Below are 8757 nucleotides of genomic sequence, written 5' to 3'. Positions count from 1 at the left end.
ATATATTTTTATTACATATTTATTATATATTTTTTGTACTGCATTTGATACATTGGGCATTTTTGGCAACTTTTCGTTAACAACTTTTTTTGTTACAGACAAAAAAAGAGTTTTGTCCACAACATTTTGAAATTATGGCAAGTATTGATCATGTTGATGAGACAGAGGTCTCAGAAACTCAGGTATCAAATATGATACAAAGGGCATTATAGGGTTAAGAAAATCAATTTAAAAAGTTTTGAGATAATTACTCAAAGCTTCAACTCATGGATATGAATAAATGTTAATAATACATGGTGGAAACAAGCTTCTGTGTAATACTAAGTACCACAGAGCTTGTAATCTCTGTCTCCTTCCAAGGATCCACCTTTTTAGTCGGCATACGTTAGCATTACCTAACATATGTCCACCCATCGGTGGTACCATGTTCTTGGCTTCTTGTATTGTGTGTTTGATTTTATTTCTTGTGTTTCCTTGTTTTGATACCTGCTCTTCCCCGGCGTCACCTGTGTTTTCACTTGCCCATCTTTGTTTTCTTCGTCTTTTCTTTGCCTTCATTTCCATGTGTTTCCTGTGCCGCTTACCCGTATTTTAAGTGTTAATCATTTACCAAAAACCCTTCAATTTGAATGTATTAGTACTGTTTCTGTTATAAAACCTTTATCAAGACATATGTTGTTCTTTCAGTCTGAAAGGGTTAAAAGAGAATCTATTCAGCTACATTCTTTCTCCAGGGCCGTTCTCTTCTGAAAGGAAGAATTTGGTAATTAGTGATGGAAGTTTGTTTTTTTTAAATGAAAATATTTCCCTGATAAGACAATCAGCAGCAGCCTTGGACGGATATTTGCAGACGTTTGTTTTTCTATGAAGTCTGAACCAGAAATAATGGCCGCCATATTTTTCAGAGACATACAGGGTTCTGTTTTTCTTCACCCACTCGAACCCATTTATCACCTGAATGAACCGGGCTGAATGGACAAACACAGCGGTGTTCATTTAACCCCACCATGCAGGTTAGGTATGAACACAGCCTAAAACTCAATAAAAATGTCCCAGCATGCTCCACTCTGACCTCCTGGATGGTGCGAGCAGAATCTGTGCTGTCTGGCATCGAGGAAGTGAATTAACAGCAACAGTCAGACAGCAGCTGCTTCTCCCCGGCGCCGAGACCTTATGAATATCCGTCCATACATATGTATGCCCTCAGATTACCACCTCTGCACCACTCCAGATGCTGCTGCCACCAGAATCACATGCAACATGATCAGCTGTGTGAATTTGTCTTAGCGCACGTCGGGTATTCGCACTCCGCCTTGTTCTGCTTCACATTACATGGCAGCCGACCGGAGCATGCATCAAATGACTGACAGCGTGTGAGGAGCAGCCTCTCCAGCCAGGAGCCCCGCTGCTGCCAGGACACTGTTAGCATCCAGCTGAGCCACAGGATGCCGACTGCTGGCCACGACACAAATATGCTTTTACACAGAGATCACAGGAGGAGGAGGAGGAGGAAGTCGCAGAAACACCGTCAGATGGAGAAAGCCATCATTTCATCACTTCAGCATTAGAGGATGATTTGAGAGGATTCCTGGAATATCTGCATGCAATTTGGCTTCAGTTTGAGTCTTAAAATATTTATTAAAAAGACAAATTTTCAAAAACTCTTCTTCAAGCAAGTGTCTGTGGAAGACGCTCTGGATCGGAAGGCTCCCTTTGTATAAATATTTTACAAATCATATTATTAAAGTGGAGACAAATGGGGTCTCCAGCGTGAAAAACTGAAACCCTTGTGTTGCTTTTTTTTTAATAAAGTTAAATATTTGGGGGTAAATGAGTAAAACTCACAGAAGCAACTGAATTGGACTATCAAATTATCATTACTGCTCCATCATTTCCTCATGAACGAAGCTGCCAGGTTTATAATTTCAAAGCTTTTTCCAGAAAACTTCTTTAAAGTTTCACATCAGCAGATCTTACTAATAGTTTGACAAATCTCTGCATGCCCATCCATCTGTTCATCACCTAACTCGACAGCTGTTTCTGATCCTCTTCAAACTTGGCAGGTGTGTTGCTGTTTGTCAGTGTTTCCCACTGAGTGGCTGCTGCTGACCACACTCTGTGTGTAGAAGGAGCAAACGTCCGTGCTGGCACGTTGGTTTGATGGTCGCGGTGAGAACGATAATGCCTTTTCCAACCTAAACCTAAACAGTGACCCCTACAGGTGCCCTTTTACAGCACCTGTAGGAGTGTGAAATTACTACTTAATGGCAATTACAGTTAAAGACATAATAGGCCAAAGCCCTACCTTCATCTGGGTGCATGGTTATAATGCGTCTGATTCATGGCTGTGACGTCTGTGACCGTGTGTTTAATCACGGGGATGAAAACCACCAGGATGATTCCAGGAGTTTTCAGGGAGATCAAGCTCCTTAATCTGCTGCTTGTGCTGGTTTTATGAGGTGGTGTAATGCCCAGCACCCCCACAGCACAGCACACCCCAACCAGTTATTATAAAGGGAGAAATGATCTATATGTCCAACTGGTTTAGGTATCAGGATGTAAAGGTGTTTATTTCTGCTGGGAGTCTATAGGTACTGACTCACTGCTGGAGGGAGCCTCTAGTGGACATTATAGGCACTGCACTTCCATGCTGATATAAAACACTCAGAGAGGAACTTGAAGGGAAGTTGGGAAGATGAAAAACAGGCTGCAAGCAAATGTTTGGCTTTTAAAAAATTCTGTGACTAAGAAGGACTAAAATAATAGATTTTCCTACCTATTTTTTGTCTTAGTTTCCTGTGAGACGTGAGTCTCAGTCGTCGTTCTGGGATGAGCGGCTCTTGAGAAAACTGCAGGCAGGGCACTGTGCACAGCCACATTATATACAAACACAATCCCACTCACACATGCAGTCAGTGTGGCCTTTGCTGTCCTATGTTCAAATCTGCAATCTGGGTGCCTGGATGTGGTGCGTTTAGGGGCTATTTTTCAATTGGAGCTACAACAGAACAACCTGGAAAAAAGTTCTGTGCAAATGTTTCCCTGAGCTCACAGGTTTAATAATGATTCCCAACATTATATCGAACATGGCTCCAAACACGCACACACACACACACACACCGTGGAGACAGCGGGCCCCAGCTGGTCGTCCTGTCGTCTGCAGAGAGAGGTCTACGAGTGGAAAACAGACGAGCGGCGGGGGAAACAGAGGGAGACACCCTCCGGTGCAGCGACCGCTCCTCGCTCCTCCGTCCCACCTTCACCTCGGCCGTGTGTTCCTTACGTTGCCGGCGTGATGATGGCAGAGGCTCGGGGCCGGCGGCTGATGGCCGGTGGGAGGATTAATCGCCATCGGATGGCGAGGCATCTGCTGCTTGCTCTCCACCAACTGCTGCAGAAACATGATTAAATGGTCTCTTCTAGCTAACATGTGGAGCCGCCATGGCTGCCTGCCTGTCTGCCCGACTGACTGTCTTACCCCTCCTCGTAACTTCCTGTATGCCTTCGCTTAAACTTTGTTACACTCCATGTTGCCTCTGTTTACTTTTTCTCATTGGCCCTGTGAAGCTGTCACATTAGCAGTCTGCTCTTCCTTCCTGCCTCCTTCACTTTCTGGTGTACTCTTGAATCACCTGCCAATTTCCAGCTTTTCCTGCTTGTCTGTTTGTTCGACCACAATCAGATATAAATGTCTTATAAAGAGCTACAATAAATTTTGAAGGCAGGTGGATGTAGATACAGTGACATCACACCTTAGTTTGTAGATGAGAGGGTGGCCAATGGTCGGCTTGAGGTCTTTTATTGTAAGATAAGGACCCATTCTCACATTTTCACCACAGTCTAACTGAGGAGCGAGCTCCAGAGCTGAGAAACAAGGGGTGGAAATGCAACGAGCTTTCATCGAGCTTTAACTTTTTTTCACTTTTTATCTCTGAGACAAACATGCTGCTTAGTATCAAACTTTGATTTATTACAAAACTGTACAGTTTTTATAAATATATATATATATATGTATTTTTTTTTCTCTTCTGATTATTTTGCTGGATGAATTTGTGGCATTTATCCTTTCAAACTGATTTTGCAGATTTTTTGGATCAGAATAAAAAGATGTGACCAATTAGACCACTGTATTTGGTAACAAGTGTGCTCATGGATCAAAACACGCATCAGTACTGAGTATATAATGATATAGAAATAGTAAATGATGATCCTGTTTACCTCCAACACACAGCGAGATGCTACTCCGGGTCCGGCTCCTGGATCGAACAATGAAATTCTCCCTGCTGCTGCCTGAAGATCAGATAAACCCAGAATCTTCATTTCTTCCTTTTCTTGTTTATGAGCATCAGGACCAGCTCATCATCACTCGACACTGACTTCATCTTTTAAGGGAGAGAAAGATGTGAGGTAATGAGTGTTTTAATGGCATGAATCATATAATAAACATGTTTCCTTTTAGCTGTTCACTTCTGATGTGTTTTATCAGGATTTTTGTGGGCATCATCCAAATATGGTCACTTCTGGATCCATGACATTAACAGGGTTGCATCAGGAATTTTAACACTGAAGCTTCAAAATGCAGAATCATTTCCTGTTCTTCTGATCTGCAGCCGCCCCCTTTTATCTAAGCACATTCTATTCTAATTGTTGTTTTATTCTACTCACACATGTAAGAGGGCATGTGATGGCTTCAGAATTCAGAGGTGGGGTATTTACTGATTTTATGTTTTATGATTTAAAATAAACCAGACTTTCTTCCAGGCAACTGACGGTGCAGTTGTCTTTATGGAGGAATCTACGACATACAGGCAGCCAAAATAGAACTAAGAAGAGAGGACATTCAGAAAAGTAAGTAAGGAATTCCACATTCAGCTCTCGGCCTCAGCCAGTGTCTGTGTTCAATCATAGCTGTGAGCTAAAAGCAGCACTCAGAATCAAACACAGTCTCTGTAGCTACAGGCAGAGAAAAAGATGAAAATAGACTTGAAATATTAATAATGTGTAGGTCGCGACTATCTGCGGAAAGCAGGACAGAAAAGCAACCATTACGTAGAGTATCCGCACAGGTGTGTCAGGTGAAGCATGTCTGTATCAGAAGTGCTTCAGGCGGACGAGTGAAAAACGTGAATGTAACGCATGAAGAGCTGCAGAGAGAGAGACATTAAGAAAACAGGCAGCAGCAGTATCACAGCAGACATCCATTAGATCAGCAAGAGTCAGAAACACAGCAAAGACAGAGCGAGGAAAACACATCCGAACAACTAAAACCTACAAGAGCTGAGACAGAGCGAGGTGGGAGGAAGCAACGGGGACGGGCAACAGGAAGTAAGGCAGAAAAGTAACTGTTGCTGCTCATCAGTTTGGGAACAGTTATAATGTCATTTCTTCTACAGGGAGAAAGATTGTTATTAGTGGAAAAGACAGTCACCAGTCCATCCAAGAGTGTGCATCTCAGCAAATTCACCGCAAGCTCAGACTGTGCAGCTCCATCTCAGACTCTGCAGGCCTGAGTTAGCACGTTAGAGGTCAAAGTTCACCGCTTGTTAATCTTTGTTGGCGAGACTAAAGCCAGGAAGTGTGTGCTGCAATGGTCCAGTCAAAGTCCAGACCTAAACCCGACTGAGATGCTGTGGTGGGACCTTCAGAAAGCTCTGCATGAATGAAGGTCAGTGAATTTCAATGAACTGAAGGACCGTTGTTAAGAAGAATGGGCCAAGATTCCTCCACAGTGACACAAAAGACTGACTGCACACCGAAAAGCATTATTTCAAGTTGCTCCTAGTAAAGGTGCTTTTACAAGCAGACGAGTCTATCATATCAAACAAGAATGAATAAATAAACAAATAAATATGTCTGTGGTGTGGCTTTGTTCACGTCACACTGTGGGTAAAATCCTGCAGGTCCATTCATTTCTGCACACTCCTGAAAAATGCAGCGCCCTGGCTGCGTTCACCGGTCCGGCGTGTTCCGTACAAATCTGTTTCCACGAGGCGTCCCCGCCTGCCAGCTCGTCTTAAAGCTCTGATAACCTAACGCCAGTGTGAACGCTGAAGTCTCTCTCGGCTCCCGCCGCCTGAGTGTAAAGGTCCGGGTCGTCCTCCGAACACAACATGTTTGCATTTGTTCTGAGTGGCCTGTTTCTGTTGTGTTCGCTCAGCTCTAAACTGTCAGCTGTTTCACCTGCAGAGAGTCTTTCTGTTCTTGGCAGCCGAGCGCGCTCACAGCCTGCGAGGAGTTTACAGCACGTCTGTCCTGATGTCCCGGTCAGAGGAGCTTTAACACATTTCTTTCAGCTTTCAGTAAGACTTGCAAAACCTGTTTTGGGGTTTTTTCTTGTTGTTGAATAAGTTTTTTGTATCCTGAAACGTGGCAAAGAAAACTCAGGTGCTGTGAGTATTGGTAAAGTTTGATCATAAATATTTATTTTAGCTATGATTTTCATGCAAAGAGCACAAAATCTTCTCCAGAGAAGCTCAGCTGAATGTTGCTGTTAAACAAGCTTTACAAACACAACTAGAGATCACTTTACAGCCTCAGTAACAGTCTCCTGAGGTCAAGGCAGAGCTCCTGTGAGGAAATATTAAATTTGTGAGAGATGAGACAGGACAAGTGTCACCACTTCCTAAAATTACTCCAATTGAGCCACAAATTTTACAAGATCATGAACCTCGAAGCGCTCAGTGAGCTTCGTTAAGTTCCAAGCACGGGAAAGAGCAGTGACGTGAGGAGAGACATGACAGTGGACCATCTGAACACATCTGATGTTACCAGATGCTAAAGGAGGATAATGTTTGAGAAGCAGCAGAAAGGATGAAAGTGGTTTATTAAAGGACAAGTATTTTTCTTTTCCCTACTTTCTGTCATACGTGTCCTCCGTCTTTTTCCTTGGCCCTCTTCCTCCCAATGTTGACAGGTGTTACTGTTCCTGTGAGGACCTGTGGGAGGCGTGTCCCTGCTCCTGCGCCCATTGGCACACCTGCTTCCCATCAGCTCGTCTTCCTTCCGCCTTTTAAAGATCGGCTCAGTTGTGCACTCACCGCTAGATCATTGAAGCTTCTCAAGTGGCAACAAGCACGGACTCAAGTGTGTGGTCTCATTTGTTCTTTTCCTTGAGTATGTACCTTGCTTCTCCTCTGGCTCACATCTCCCTCAGTGTGCCAGAAGCAAAAGCTCTCAGGTGCTTTTACCTGAGCTGAAAGTTTCACATAGTTTTTTTTTTACTGTTGTTTCAGTATGATGTCATGGAGAGAAGATACCCCTAGCACAGCTCTGGCTGCAAATCTTGCATGGAAGTGTTCATGAGCAGACAAAACAAAAATAAATGTGTTCCACAAAGAAAAAACACTTTAATCAGTGGTGTTTACGTTCTCTGCTTTATCTTACACGAGCCTAACACCTGCTCAGGTAAGTGAAGGGTGGCCTTAGGACAGCAAGGACACCACAACTTATCATAAAACTCTGTAAGACATTTGCGTATATCTGGGTCACAATAAGCTCTCCTCGGGGCCGCTCTCCTCACCGCTGAGAGGACATAATGATGCAAACCTGTTCTCACTCTCCCTGATTGAGCAGCTGATCTACCCTGAAATCACAGGCACAGCAACAAAACAGCTTTCCACAGATCATAGCCCCATTAAACAACCGAAAAAAATAAAAGCAGCTAACGCACCAAAACAACTTTTCAGTGTCGCAGGCAAAATTTGCGGGAAGTTGGTCATAAAACTCTCTGAGCGGTCTTCAGTCAGACTTTTTCCATCTGGTAAAATCGCATGTTTAGCCCTGAAGTCTAAGAGTGATCGAATCATTCGTGACACCGCCATGTTAATACAAGAATAATTTTTTAATGTCTTCGTTTATCTTTATCAGTAACAAATCACCTGACTAATGATGACTAATATACACCTAATTAATCATTTTTATCCAAGAAAGTTTTAAAAGACACAAATTATACCAACAATAATATATTTATACAATTTTAAATGGACTGATTCTTACATAGCGCTTTTCTACACTCCCAGAGTACTCAAAGTGCTCTATACAACATTCACCCAATGACAGTCTTCTAATCTTTCAGTGCTTCCTCACTCATACTCTGATGGATGCATTGGAGAGCAATTTGGGGTTAGTATCTTGCCCAAGGATATTTGGCATGCAGACTAGAGGAGCCAGGGATCGAACCACTAACCTTCTGATCAGTAGATGAGCGGCTCTATTTCCTGAGCTACAGCCACCCTACTTTAACTTCTTACTTTTTACAAAATATTTCTTCATTTTAATATAACCAAAATTTAACCAAAATTATCTAACTAATTACTATTTCTATCATTACAACGCCGTTACTAACAACAAAATGCGGTGCGGTTGCGTTACTATTTTTCAACAAACAGACGGTTGAAGCTGTCTTCAGCTTACTGCATCTTATATCAGTTGCATGGAAGTAGCTGTCTATGTAAGTAATGTGGGTGCTACAGCTTTAAGCAGCTGCGCGCGCTCCCGTGGACGGCAATCACTTTCTGGCAGACGAACACTTTTTGGCACAACACCTGGAGCTAAGGGGGCAAAACGATTGCATGAGTGCTGCTGTTTGACTGAGGAAGAATAAAGTAGTCGTGGTAAGCCAATCACATGACCACTTAAAGACAAAGCAACAAGGTGATATATACCAGTTTTGAAATTGTGTTGATAGGCCACGTAAAACCAGAGTCATGATAAACAATATATATGCTGCGTTTTTTCCTCAATAGTTTCATCATGTTT

At 42.9% G+C, this 8757-nt stretch overlaps 1 long non-coding RNA gene across 1 annotated transcript; it reads right to left on the bottom strand.

Annotated features, from left to right (window-relative positions):
• Positions 1-3076: 3076 nt before the first annotated feature.
• LOC120441127 lies at positions 3077-6973 on the bottom strand. The gene is made up of 3 exons (XR_005613799.1): positions 6855-6973; positions 4219-4382; positions 3077-3391 (listed from the first exon to the last, which is right to left on the bottom strand). It is a non-coding gene; the product is annotated as an uncharacterized LOC120441127 (long non-coding RNA).
• Positions 6974-8757: the final 1784 nt, after the last annotated feature.

Source organism: Oreochromis aureus, linkage group 2 (genome assembly GCF_013358895.1).
Source record: "Oreochromis aureus strain Israel breed Guangdong linkage group 2, ZZ_aureus, whole genome shotgun sequence".
In the NCBI taxonomy this organism is placed as follows: domain Eukaryota; kingdom Metazoa; phylum Chordata; class Actinopteri; order Cichliformes; family Cichlidae; genus Oreochromis; species Oreochromis aureus.
Note: the sequence above shows the minus strand (reverse complement) of the source record. Positions and strands in the feature narration are given on the sequence as shown.